Consider the following 15,755-nt stretch of genomic DNA (forward strand, 5'->3'; position numbering starts at 1 on the left):
TAGGTTGTATCATAAAAAGAAGGTATTTTCAATTTAGGTTGTATCAATAAAATATTTCCATTTTGGATAAAATCTCCCCATTTTGGGTTGGGGAGTAGGAATCAGTAATGGGTTTAAGCTCCAAAGCTCCTTTAATCTTTATCTCTGCATCAATGAAAGGATCATAAGATTAATAACATTAAATTCTGAATAGTGACAGTTCTTGTCAGATATCATAAGTCCACAAGCCTTTTATAGCTTCTTCTATTTCTCGATTAAAACGAATACGACCAACGGTCGTTCAAATGTATTTATTAAGTATTTCCCCCACTCTACATTTTCTTATTCAAAAATGATCACAGATTTCATAGAAGGTACCAAAAGATTTATATTGAACTTCGATAGGAAGTTCTCGATTTACTGAATTAATAATAGAGGTATCTATATCTCTCCTCCATCGGAGCCATAAAGGACTGTCTAAATCAATTTTTTTTTGTTCATAAGCTTTAAGCGCATCATCATAGCTATAAAACGAAGGTGAGACGATCTTCTTTTTTGAATTATTCGGGTGGTATCTATTTTCATAAATGCCCTGGTTTTTTTTGAATAGTTGACCTATAAAGGCCTAGAAGCATATCTTGAGTCGGTACACAAATAGGGTCTCCTATAGTTGGAGAGATAAGATTGAGATGAGAAAACATAAGTAAACGAGCTTCTACTTGAGCTTCCATAGATAAAGGTACGTGAACAGCCATCTGATCTCCATCAAAGTCTGCATTAAACCCTGCGCAAACCAATGGGTGTAAACAAATGGCATGTTCTTTTATTAAAATGGGTAGAAATGCTTGTATTCCTAATCTATGTAAGGTGGGTGCTCGATTTAACAATATGGGATGTCTTTGGATAGTCTGTTTAAGTACATTCCATATAATAGGTTTCCTATCTCAAATTAAAAATTTAGCAGTTCTTAGATTGGGAGCAATCTGTCGTTCAACTAGATCACGAATTAAAAATGCTTGAAAAAGTTCTATTGTGATTTCTTGGGGTAATCCACATTGGTACAATGAGAGATGGGGACCTACCACAATAACAGAACAACCTGAATAATCGACCCATTTTCCAAGTAAATTTTCATGAAATCTTCCTTCTTTCCCTTGGAGGAAATCTGAGAACGATTTATAAGGTCTATCCTTACTATCTTTCACCGGTTGCGCGCCTATACTGTTATCAAGAAGTGCATCTACAGCTTTTTGGACTAATTTATTTTGATCAAACAATAAATTTGGTATTAGAAATGCACGAGTCCATTCTATGGATGCTAAAAGATTATTATTTCGAAGGATAACTTTTAGATAAAGTTCATTGAGATCCGAAGTAATCACTCCACCTTCATTTAATTTATACATTGGCCTCAGGTCGGGAGGAAGAACTGGTAATAGGCATAAAACCATCCATTGTGGTTCTACATTTGTTTGAATAAAATATTGAGCAAATTTCATCCGTCGAACCAGGTGATCCTTTCTTCTTTGAAGTGAAATAAGTTTTTTCTTGATACTATAATATAGTTTTTTCAAAGGAGAGTCCAAAAATTGGGGTTGTATCCCCAACCCCAATAATATAGATATTTTCGTATCTATTTCCTTCCATTCTATATATGAATGATCTATAATCATTTGCAGATTTAGACCAGCTAATTGTTCTTTGATAGCTTTTCCTCCAGTGGCAATTTCTCGCTCTTGAAATAGCGCAAAATCCCAAGAGAGATAAGAAGCAATATCTTTTGCCCAAGATTTAGACTCATATTCACGAAGTTTTCCCTGAAATCGCAATAAAGTTGGCTTGTTAACTGTGGGCCTAGTAATAAAAACATTTGGATAGGTTTTACAATCTTTTTTCCCCCCCTCAGAATCGGACATGAAAGTTTCCTCTCATTCGGCTCAAGTAACTATACCCAAATGGAAAGTGATTATGTATCATTATGCAAAAAATGTTTTTTGCTCTCTGATACAGACAATGTTTCCCAACGGTTTTCGTCCCCAAGTGATAAAACTAAATAGTTACTCTTTGCTCAAGTGCCAAGTGAATTCGATTATTGGTTTACAATTCGTATTATGACATAAATACGTAATTAATGAGCAGTCTTCTCCCTTTTGAACGATACATTTCTTTGTGAAAGATCTTTAATTTATTGTGAAATTCATATGGGATTTACTTGTCTCTATCTCTTTATTAATTGATCCTGTAGGTTTCTGTTTTACTTCGATGGTTACAATACTATTTGAAGCATATGTACGATGAATAGACTCCTATAACCATATTTTCTCTTTGGTCTAGAATAAAAAGAAAAATGAAATAGATTTTTGATTCCATTTTGTTTCTGTTTCTGATAAAAGAAGTATTTTTACGAAGTCCAATTAGTAATTTAAATTAATATATTACTCAAGATATTAACCCTAGATTCATTCCTCTTTATCAACATGGTTCTAATTCTGAGCTTCATGTCCCTCTTGCCGAGGGACGTGTCAGAGCTAAGGGCATCCCAATTAGATTGAATAGGATGACAGTTCCTATGGATCTGTATAATCGGAGCTTGTGATCAAGTCACACATCGTAGTATACTAGGCCTTCTAATTCTTTATGATTCTTATTTAATAGATTCGCGATATAACTGGGACGTCGTTTGAAATACCAAATATGAACAACTGGACATGCCAGTTTAATGTATCCCATTCAATATCTTCGAATTCGAGGATCAATAACAAGTTCAACTCCACATTGAGTACAAAAATTGGAGTCGTAGTTTTCCTTCTCATTTTCTATCATTGGAGGTTTTACACAAGAACAAACTCCCCTTTTCCTAGGTCCAAATATGCTTTCACAAAGTAATCCACCTCTTATTGGTTCATAAGTTCTATAATCTAAAATTTGTTCTGCAGTCACTTGTCCGACTCTTTCTCCATTAGGTAATATTCTTTCAGACCAAGCGAGAATCTGCTCAGGAGAAACTAATCCAATTTGGAGTTGTTCGTGTTTATTCTAGTCATTCATAATAAATAAATTTTGATTCATTTTTATCAAACTTCCTTCTTATCTATCTGGAAGTCTATCTCAGATAGAGTAGTATGATTCAATTCTAGAGCTAAAGATCGTAGTTCTCGACTGAGCAATCGGAAAGATTCTGTAAAAGTGGTAGGTTTAGGCATTGGTTCTCTGTTGAAAATGGCACCAAATATTTTTTCATGAGTGTCCATATGATCAAATTTTAAAGTAAGTATCTCGTGTAAAATATAAGCAACACCAAAACCTTCTAGAGCCCAAACTTCGATTTCTCCTACTCGTTGTCCTCCTCTGGAGGATTTTCCTTTTAGAGGTTGTTGTGTAACCAACACATAAGGCCCACGGGAATGTGCATGAATTTTGTCGTCAACTTGATGGCACAATTTCGATATATAAGCTATTCCTATTGTAACAGGTTGTTCAAAAACCTTTCCTGTTCTTCCATCAATTAATCTATGTTTTCCAGGATTATCAGTTTCAAATACCCATGGATTAGCTGTTTGCTCGCTAGCTTTATAAAGCTCAGAAAACACTCGTTTTCTAGAAGCTTCTCGCTCGTACCTTTCGTCAAAAGGTGGAAGTCTATAATGTTTGTTCATTAGTTTTCTTGCTAAACCAAGTAAACATTCAAAGATCTGTCCTACATTCATTCGTGAAGGTACCCCTAATAGATTTAATACCATGTCCACTGGTGTTCCATTTTGTAAATAAGGCATATCTTGCCTGGGCAAATTTTTTGAAATAATACCTTTATTACCATGCCTTCCCACTACTTTATCACCCACTTGTATTTTACGTTTTTGTAAAATATATACATGAACTTTTTCTATAATATCTCTGAGATAATCGTCTTCCTCCTCCTCGAACTCCTAAAAGCATCTCACATCGATAACTCGACCTTTTACACCTTTAGGGACTCTGAAACAATTTTCTTTTCTAGTAGGTGCCTTAATATCAAATAAAGCTTGTAATAATTTTCCTTCTGGAGTATTTATTAGTGAGTCTTCTTCTGCTTCCAGTATTAATTTACCTACTAATATATCACCTATTTCTATCCAAGATCCTATCATTACAATGTCATTTTCGTCCAGATGATGGAGTAAGTAAGCATTTAAATGAGGTATTTCTCTAGTTATTACTTCAGGGCCCTAGTCCGTAAAATAAACTCCAATTTTGTATCTTACGATCTGAAAAGAAGTAAAAATGTCTTCATATACCAGACGTTCACTAATAAGTATTGCATCTTCAAAATTGTATCCTTCCCATGGCATATAGGCCACTAAAATTTTTTTTCCCAAAGAAAGTTCTCCCCCTGCTGTAGCTACACTGTCTGCTATAATTTGTCCCCTCTTTACATATTCCCCTTGGCGAACTCGAGGTTTTTGATGCATACAAGTATCACTATTAGAACGTTGATATAGAATCAATTCTGTTTCTATATTGTCTCGAGCAACAGATGAAGTTATGATTATATTTTCACCATCAATATACTTTATTTTTCCCCCTTGCTTGGCTATAGCTACACTTCCTGAATCTAGAGCTACTTGACCCTCCAATCCAGTTCCAACAATACACTTCTCAGGTTGAACAAGTGGAAGTGCTTGACGCTGCATATTAGAACCTATTAAAGCACGATTCACATCATTATGTTCGATAAAAGGAATAAGACAAACTCCAACGGAAAAATATTGGGAAGGGAAAATACTTCTGAAATGAATTTGGTCCCATGCAAAAAATAAAAATTCTTGCTGAAATCGAGCTGCAGTCAATTGTTCCTCTGGAACCCCTTGATTTAATGCCAGAGAATTTCCTATAGCTATCCGATAGTATTCATCTTCTCCCGGTAATAGATAAACCATATGGTCTTTGTTCGATCTCTCAGATAGCCTATAGAATGGACTTTTTAAAGAGCCGTAATGACCAAGCGTTGCATAAATAGATAACGATCCAATAAGCCCAACATTTATTCCTTCGAATGTCATAATCAGACAAATACGTCCATAATGACTAGGATGAATATCCCGTGTACGAAAAGTAGACGTTCGACTTGTCAATCCTCCAGGGCCCAAAGAGCTCACTTTTCAACTATGAACTATTTCTGCCAACGGATTAGTTTGATCCAAAAATTGTGATAAGGGATGTAACCCAAATTTTTTTTGAAAAGTACCCGTTAATGAAATGAAAGTTTCCAATTTAATAAGAGTTATTCTCTTTTTAACATTGATTGATATACCAGGTAATATATTTTTTTCAACTACTTCTCTGAAATCATATAGAGCTAATCGTAATTGTTCTTGTAATAAATCTGCTACAAAATGAATATACCGATTTTTCAAGTGATCTATATCATCGAGTGTACTTGCTCCAAATTGCACTTTGATAAGGTAATCCACAGCAGCCAATATATCATACGGTAATAATAAAATTTCATTCTCGGATACATCAAGACTTAGTTTTTTATTCAGATTTCGTCGACCCATCTTTCCTAATAAACATTTCGTTCGAAAAAATGTTGTTACTTTTTCATCTATAGACTCAAAATCCAATTCTTCTTCTTCTTCTTCTTCTTCTTCTTCTCCTTCTTCATTTTCGTCACTTATGTACAGTTTTTTATAAAGTTTTAAAATACGCCATACCAAGTATAATACTCCTTCGAATATCGAAAAAATGCTTTAACATTCTTATAGTTAAAAATCTCTTCGAAATTTAGACCCATAGCCAATAAAAAAAGTAAAAGAGATTTTTTTTTTTTTTTATACGAATCCATATCTTTTCTTTTTTTTTATTAATCTCTAATCTTGATCTTCTTCCCCAATCTAAAATTATTGTGCCAATCCAGATAATGTTTCCCGACGGTTTTCGTTTCCAAGTGTAATAAATACCGGGGCTTCTTACTATTTCATTGACCACGACTCTATAATTTCCATTTATTACAAAAGTTCCTTTAGAATTCATCAAAGGAATATCTCCCAGATATAAAATCTGGTCCTGTATTTCACAAGTTTTCTTAGTTTTCTTAATCAATCTTGCTGGTACATATAATTGACAGTTATATGTAACAAACATATATACAGCATCTCTCTCTTTAATGAAAGGTTCTGTTAATTTATATTCAGAACCAAAAAGAATAATTTTTATCTTTTTATTTGAGCTTTCAATTTTTGAAAAGTTATTGATTTCTTCTATTAAGCCTTGATTGATAAAACGAAAAAATCCTTCAAGTTGTATTTTACCAAATTGGGGAATTGTCAATATTCCTTTATTTTCTTCTAATCGCATTGAATGTTTGCTATCCTATATTTCTATAGTCAATTTTATATTTTGATATTGTATTCCCCATTAATCTAGACGAATAAATTTGACAAAAAATTGACATGTTTTGTTCACTATATCAAAAAAAGAAAAAAAGAAAAAAAGGAAGCTATTTTCTTTTATTATTAAACAAATGATATATGATGTAAATATTTCTATAGTTGTAAATTCTCTAGTTATTGACAGATAAAAGTGGATTTAGTATACTTAATTGGGTACTCTAAATTCCTATTCTATACTAAAGGCAGGAACTTCAATTCCTAACCGATATTAATAGGTTATAGGTTCCATTTTAATAAGATAATTGAAAACCAATCCCTCTTTTTCCTATTTGAAAAGTCTAAATCCCCTATTAGACCTGGGGACTATAAATTGGTTAAATGGCATATCCGAGTGATAAACAAGAATACGTGAAATACCTTACATATCATCTCTGATAAATAAAGCAAAATATAGTTTTACCTTAGGATAAACTAGATATGGGGATGGCGACATAGCCAAGTGGTAAGGCAGGGGACTGCAAATCCTCGATCCCCAGTTCAAATCTGGGTGTCGCCTTGGTAGTCTAAACAAATACAAAAGTCTCTATTTGTATCCATGTCTTTTGGAGACAACTTGTGTAGCTTCAGGTGCTATTGCTAATATAGCAAATAAAATTGAATTTTATCGTTAATGTCTAATCTGATAGGTAGTTTATAGTTATTAGTTACAATAAATTTTTTTGAGAAGCCTCTACTATCGACTCATCCTTTCAGAATAGGAAGGTAGAAGATTCCCACTTTGCACTATTTTGAATAGTTCCATTATCATCAAGAATCAATAATGATATTATTATTTGTTTTTTTTTACTTTTTTTTAAGTTTTTAAAAAGAGAGGGATTCGTATGGATATAGTCGGTATCGCTTGGGCTTCTCTAATGGTAGTTTTTACTTTTTCTCTTTCACTCGTAGTATGGGGTAGAAGTGGAATTTAATAGAATTTGAATAGTCCTTCTGTGTTTAATCGTTCTGTTAAAAACAAATAAACAATGATTATTACGATGATTAAATCATTACTATCATTAATTATTTATCTATCGTTAAATTAAATTATCAACGAAATGATTTATAATATCAAATTGATCATGTTAGAAATAAAATTCTACTTCATATTTAGAAAATATGAAGTAGAGTTTTATATAGCGAACCATACTATTTTTCACTATACATCTGTTAAAGAATATGGAGCATTATTGCTCTGTCTTTTCCATATCAATTTTTTGCCTTTACGATATACAATTTTGTATATTACTATGGAATAGTAAACAATGTGTATTCGTATTATCAATATTTTTGAAAATATTATTCAAATCAAAATAACACCTATGTTTTTATTTACATCAATTTTTCCAGAGATATGTAAGAAATTATGTCTAGTTCCCATGAGACAAATTATAATTTAGATCTACTTATCCAAAATCTGTATATAAGTGGTATAAACGAAAATTTTTTTGTAACTACTTCTTCTCAAAAAAATCTACTGACCGCTATAAATTTTTTATAGTGACGATTTAGACTAATTCTAGATTCTAAGTAATCACTCTAGTTCACTTTGAGGCTTCGTTTGCGCGTAAATGATGATTAGAAAAGCAGTGGGCACTATAATGAATAATAGAATAGCAATAAATGCAAGGTTATTTACTTCCATGATTGATTTTCGCTTCGTTTTAAAATAACTCGAGATTTGATCTCATAGAGTATCTCTTTTTTTTGTAAAAATTTTTTTTTATTAATGTTTGTCTCAATCAAATATTTCTTTTTTATGTTAATGTCTATTATATATTAGAACAGGATCTATCTATATAGAGATAGATGGTTTTGATAATAGTCAAAAACCAAAAAGGGTCTAGTAAAAAATTGATGAGCAAACAAAAATATGAGAGATGAACACAGAGCGTAAATCTATGCACGGTATTCTTCCTAACACAGATCTATCTTACTACGCCTTTTTTATTTCTCAAGGAAAAAAAGATTGCAGATCTAATAATTCGGCGAATCCACACACAAAATGTGTAAAAAAGATGTCAAATCTATTCTAGTCTACTCTATTTCCCTTTTTTGCTCTTGTTTGGGGTAGGAATCGCTCAAACAATTGTTCAATTTATTGAATCGGGACTGACGGGGCTCGAACCCGCAACTTCCATCTTGACAGGGCGGTACTCTAACCAATTGAACTACAATCCCACTAGGTACAGTTTATTGACTAAACTGTCATAAAAAAAATTGTGCCAAGTCGTATTTGTAAAACTTTTATCTTTCAAATTTATATATCAAAACTGTTCGTTCCGATTCTTTCTCTATAGTTCCGATTCTTTCTCTATACAGTAGGGTAGGGGATTCAAAAACCAATTACCTTTCTTATCTGATAGATAAATATCTATCTCAATCTATCAAGTTGGTATTGGGCTGAGCTGGATTTGAACCAGCGTAGGCATATTGAAGAAAAAAGAATTTTTCACATTAAGAAAAATCTTTTGATTTATTTGGGACGCAATGACCAATAAAGATATGGATGATAGGGATCCACATAAAAGAGTTGCATAACTGAGCAATATCATACTTACATGCATCATTAACCAATGAGATTGTAAAGCAGGTACTAACATTGCAGATTTTTGCATTTTATCCGGAAGACCTAAAGTAGCAAAACCATGAGTTAACATAGCACTTGGCACGGTGATTGCACCTAACCACCAAGCATACTGGCCCCGTATTTGTATAACTATATGAATCATGGAGGAAGTCCATGAAAGGAACATGAATGACTCATACAAATTACTTAATGGTAAATGCCCTGAATAGAGCGAATGGGAAACTAATACTCCCGTTATACAAATACACGTCACTATCATGCCCTTTCCTCCTGAATTACTTAGTTTTTCACTTTTATAAATTAAGGTTCCCGAATAAATAAGAGTAATCACAAAAGTAAGAGAAAAAGAGACATGAGCTGATATATGTTCTAGAGTTATAAATATCATAATAAACCCATTTATTTTTTAATTTTAATATAGGATTCGTTTCGTAAGAAAAAGATAAAATCGATTGATATGTAATAAATCATATTGACATAGATTGAACAATGATAGTCATTTATTATATAGGTACTCCATATATAATAGATATCTATAGATATTAGATATGGAAGGGATACTAAACTATAGTATTTTATTAAACAATAATGCTGCCACTCGGATTCAAACCGAGATGCTCTAGCGCTGCTGCCTAAGAACAGTGTGTCTACCAATTTCACCATGGCAGCTTTTTTTCTCATATATCTAATATATTCTGTCTGACCTATATTCGTCTATCCTTGTTTGCGAGACTGCTAATAACAAAAATAGCCTAGTTGTCCCAACTTCGATGTTGGTCATTATAACAGAGTATGGCGCAGTTTGGTAGCATGCCACTTGGGGATGGTGGAGGTCGTAGGTTCAAATCCTTCTGCTCTGAAACCCATAACTAACTTTTGAGGGGATAAAGGCTGCTCAGGCCAGGAAGGCCTAGTAGGATACTCACGATCCTTGGGGTCTTTACGATGATGATGAAAACTTTCGTCATTGTCATGACCAATTTCATGGTCATCATCATGACAATTTTCAAAGTCATCATCATGACCAATTTGATAGTTATCCTCACTATAATCATTGTCCTAACCAATTTCATAGTTATCCTCACTATAATCATTGTCCTGACCAATTTGATAGATATGATCATAGATATCATCATTGCCAGAGCCCATTTTGTGGTCATCATAATTGCCATAAAAAGACCATAGATTTTCCATTCCTTCTATGCCTATTTCATCGATAAGACAAACACCTTTTGCGTCCTCTGGTTCCAAAAAAATATCTCTTTCTAAGAGACTTTCAATTAGTTTGGGTTCTTGCCTTGTCCTTCTTATATAAGTTTCCAAAATATAAGTCCGCAATAGGCTCATAAACTCTGCATCGGAGCCGGATTCGTCGTGGCGACGACGATCATAAAGAGACATATGAGGTTGATGAATCATCATATGACCGTTTTCGCTTAATACTCGTTTAGTAAACGCCCCCCCGTGTAGAAGGAAAGCTCCCATTGAAGCATTTAACCCGAAGCCTGTTGTAGATACCTCCCCTGTTACGAATTGCATAACATCATAAATAGCTACTCCCTGTAGCATTCCTCCACCTCGACAGGAAATAAAAAACATGAAGTCTTTTGTTTGATCTTCTTGATTTAAATAAATCATGCATTTCATTATTTGGTCAGCAGGTTGTTTTTCTAGCGCTCTACCTAAAAAAAGGTATCTTCCAAAAAAGAGTCTGTAATATATTTCCACCCACATTTCCTCTTCTTGGACGTTTTCTTCTTCTGGTTTTTTTTCTTCTGGGTTTGGTTTTTCTTCTTCTGGGTTTGGATTTTCTTCTGGGTTTTGGTATTCTTTTGGGTTTTGGTATTCTTCTTCGTTTTGGTCTTCTTCTTTGTTTTGGTCTTCTTCTTCGTTTTGGTAGTCTTCTCCATTTTGGTCTTCTTCTTCGTTTTGGTAGTCTTCTCCTTTTTCTCCTTTTTCTCCTTTTTCTCCTTTTTTTCTTTTCCTGTTCACCAGATATGGAACTTTTGGAATGCTCGTTAAACTCAAGCTCATTACATACTTACTTACATAACATATATACATAACAACCTACATTCTTTAAAGATTCTTTAACGTTGTATCACATCTAAATTAACTATTCATCTAACATCCCATCCTTATGAAATAACAATGATACATCCAATGTACTTAAACAATATACAAGTGTCCTTTTGTAATTATATTTTAGTTTAGCTCAATCATCCATTGTACATATCACAGGGTATGAAAAGCTTAAAAGAATAAACATCCAAGTAAATAAAGTACATCATCATCATCTAATATTAATCCATGATGCAATAACATAAATAAAACCACATATCATACATGATACATCATCACAAAAGATATAAACATCCATCACAAAAAATAACCATATATCACAAACATAAATAACTAAGTGCATGGTTCTTCCTAATCGTAAATAGCATCATTAGACCATCGTGGATCCTAGCCATCCCTCCGTGCATAACATTCCAAAGCATCGAAGAGATCATCGGTATTAACATAATAGGAATGTCACTCCTAAAACATCCTACTAACATGCAAAGTAAAGCATAATAAATCATCAACTAACATATGTAAAGTAAAGAAAATGATCAGTATAAGAAACATACCAGTAAATACATCCATCATAAGGTATATTATCTATCATAATGCTCCAGCCATGGTGTCTCGAACGGATCTCAAATGATAAGAGTGAAAATACTCTACCACCCGACTGCGTGGAACCTAAGTGGTCCACTCCCACTGTGCTAAGGAGATAATCTCAAGTTCCAAACAGGATATCAATACAGATAGCATAAATCTCTATAACTCCAAGAATCTTAAAAGTATACTAACTCAAAGGTTCCATCACACAAAATTGACATCTAATTTCCAGAGGCACACAATGACATGTAGAAAATCTACTTTGCAAATGGGAAAGTGTCATCGCAATTATCACGTACAAGTTACCCTGGTAGTTAGCTAAACTCCATGGATCCATACTGATGAGACATACTACGGAATGCACGGTGGAAACTATGCGTTCTCACTACTCTCATCCTAGCCTATACAAACACTCAAGGCATGGGCGAAAAAATCAAAACAATTATCTTTTTAGGTTCATTTAATCCCCATTTAGTGTGTAAATGTTATCACTTATTAACCAAACTTACAATGAGTTACCCTGGCAACCACTTAGGGCCCCGACCCCCATTGCAAGCCACTTCGCGACACTACAAGTAGATTACCTACCCTAAGCTCATAGAATAATAAATCTCAAAATCATAAAAGATAATCCATAATAAAATCATCAAATATGCATAAAAGCATCAAATAATCAAAATAAGAATCATCAAATCTCCAAGATAAGAATCATCAAATCTCCATTAGCATCCGAAAAGTATTCATAGAAAATCATGACCACAACAGTTCTCTATTGACAACTGAAGGCATCACTGATAATCATAAGTATCCATTGGTTCTCAATAACCAAAATATATCTCAAAATAAATTACAATATCCATTGGTTCTCAATAAGCAACCAAGAATATCTCAAAATCATACTGATCGAAAACTCTAAAATGGTTGAGTCAAACATGTCACAACATGACATCATCAAGAAATAAATCCACACTTCAGTCTCATCATGGCAACTAGAAAATAATCCAAAGATAACTGATCGATGACTCAAAAATGATTAGCTCAAGTGTCTCATACACATACCTCTCAGCTTCACACATGAAGACTGATGAACAATAACAATCAGTAAATACAAACATTTCATAGAGTACACGATCACATTACCATGGTTGGGCTTATAAAGATCGAGACCAAATAAGATCAACATGACAACACATCTCATAACCTCCGAGCTTCTGGTAACAGCCTAGGACTGGTCAACACTAGTCAACTTAAAACTCAAAACAAGAAGCATATAGAATACACGATGCAAACACATGTTTTGGTTTACTAAATTCACATAGTTGAATAATGTGTAGAGGTTTTTAGTTTTCTATTTGCAAGTATACTTCAAATGTATAGGATTTATCATTTGACCTACACATCAACCCATTTGATTTCCGATAGCATTATCCTTCTATTATTAAGAATTACATTCTAAGAATAACTTAAGGATAAATATTTACTCATTAAATAATTTTCTTTATTTGCTAAGATCCATAGTACTAATTGGATAACTCTTCCTTAATGTTACTTATACATTTCAACATAATCAAATGACCATTATTCATTTATAAAATAACCAATTATCAATCTTCAAATAAGAAGGAGATAACTTTATTTATCTCAATCCATTAACATAGGTACACCATCTATGACCTATTACATATTATTAGTTTTCAATTAGAAACTTAATTAAGTATTACTAAAGTTTGATTCTTTTAATTTAATCATTAATATCGTTGACAACCATATAATATCTAAAGTCATAATTCAAGTCATAAGAATAAGACCTATCAACTTGATATCAATATTTCTACTATCTTATTAAAAGAATTAAATCTCCATTACATAACTTAAATATTAATTAAATCTAATTAACTTTAGTTAATTGATTTAATTAATAATTTCACAACCAAACCATCAACCCAATGAATATTAATTGACTAATAACTAAAAGTCAGCCATACACAAATATTCATGTTCATAGTTCAATAATAATAACTTGCTAATATTCAATGACAAGCTATATTGGAAATCTTACTAATAAATCTCATTCATCAATTTTTATGAATACTAATGTTTTCTTAATTAATTCGTATTAATGATAGTCATCTCAAGATAAATTTCAATCACATAACTCAATGAATATTGATTAAAAATCAATCATACTTCAAATCAAAAACTAATATCTTTTTACAAAACTTTAATCATTAAATAATCTCCACTAGATTAACTCTAATCAAATTTGTTGATGTCTATTTAAACCATTATTTATTAATAGTTTGCTAGTCCTTACAAACATTAATAAATAATAAACTCTTCAAACTATAAATACTCAATCTATAGAATCTTTCCATAAACTCATTAGTTAATATTTGGCTAACTCTTAACTCCATTAAAGTATTCAAACGTATTAAGCAATAACATAATAATTCAGTCTTAATCCAATATCATTCAGAGTTTCTAAATTTAAATCAACATAATATAAATTATCATCTTACAATTATTTAATCAATACTAAAATCAACCATTAGACTCCATTTTCTAATTGTTTTAATAATATTTTGTCTATATAAATGTTGTTTGAAAAAGATCCCTATCACAAACCAATAAAACTCATTGTAAATTTTAACATGAATAATCTCCAAATTCTTAACATTATAATCTTCGTTAAACAACTCTAAAATTGTTTAATATATATTAAATAGTATTCAATATACATTATAAAAAGTTCACTATATAAACTATATTAAAATCTCTTTTCTTTTAATTTTTTCTCACTTAAAAATCCATTTACTTAAATTGACTAATAATTAATTACACTTCTTCTACTATTAACTAATCTTAATTAAATTTGATTTAATTAGATTAGATAATAAATCATATAAAATTAATGCATATTAATAAGATTCTAATAAGGAAAGATTACAATAATATATTTAATTCATTTTATGCTTTGATATATTATTTTTATGAAGTTAAAGCATAAAGAACTCTTGGTTATGGAAAATAGAGAAATATCTGTTCTTGAATAAAATAGTCTCAGTACGATGGCCATATCTCCTAAATGAACCATTGGATCGGGCTGAAATTTAAATATGTTGGAGAGGGCCAAATTGCACCACTTCTGACTAGAGCAATCGAATAAATTTGATCACAATAAAAAGTTATAAATGACTGAGTTCGGGTCTATCCAAGGGGCAGCGACAGGGTAGTTTGTGATGCATTAAGAATTTTCTGTTAAAATAATTATTCTATAAATTTAACCATAAAAGGGTTTGTTCATATGCATCTAAAAATATAATTGATAGAAAGATTACATCTAATCATTCAAATTTTCACCATAAAATTTCTATTTTAATTTCAAATCTTGTATTTCTAATTTAATATAAATTCGAACCCAACCCCGATTAAAATCTAATTTCTTCCTCATTTGGAACTAAAATTTTTTTCTATTATTTTCTTCTCATCCAAATAAAATATCTAGATTCCAATTTCAAATAGTAGATTCAATCACAGAGAGTATTCAGCCACATAAGACAGATATGATGAAGACAGGAAGAGAGAGTGCAAAGGGAATATGAGAATATCACCAGTGCACCTGGACACTGATGCTAATTTTTCATGTCTCAGAAGTCCATAGAAAATTCCTTCCTTCTCTATCATTTGCAATTTTTCTAAGAATCTAAGCCGATTGAATCCTCCAAGTGATTAGAAGTGCTAGAAGGAGCATAGAAGCAAGTAGAAAATATATGAGCATATGAATCTTCTCCCATGCATGTAAGCTTAAAGCTTCTTTTTTTCTTTGCCTGTAGCTCGTGGCTTCTATTAAACTTGTAGCTTCCATTAAGCTTTTCATTTAAGCTTCTATAAATGCCTGAATATAAAGAGCTCTCAAGAAACTTTTGGAATGTTTTTTGAAACTGCTGACAGGTGTCACCAACTAAGCATGGGTCTTTTCCAATTCTTTCTGATGAGTCGTAGAGTTGTAGACACCTTGTGCTTAATTGATGCACTAACCTCCGTGTTCTTGACACATGTTAATTCTCATGCAAGCTTATAACTCTAATTTACTTTATTCTTTCCAA

The 15,755-nt window shown here is 32.1% G+C and overlaps 1 non-coding gene across 1 annotated transcript; it reads left to right on the forward strand.

Annotated features, from left to right (window-relative positions):
• The first annotated feature begins 6,835 nt into the window (after positions 1 to 6,835).
• On the forward strand, positions 6,836 to 6,906 carry TRNAC-GCA (transfer RNA cysteine (anticodon GCA)). Its single transcript has one exon. It is a non-coding gene; the product is annotated as a tRNA-Cys (tRNA).
• The last annotated feature ends 8,849 nt before the right edge of the window (positions 6,907 to 15,755 follow it).

This window comes from Cupressus sempervirens, chromosome 2 (genome assembly GCF_028749045.1).
Source record: "Cupressus sempervirens isolate cs-2001-9-10 chromosome 2, ASM2874904v1, whole genome shotgun sequence".
Taxonomy (NCBI): domain Eukaryota; kingdom Viridiplantae; phylum Streptophyta; class Pinopsida; order Cupressales; family Cupressaceae; genus Cupressus; species Cupressus sempervirens.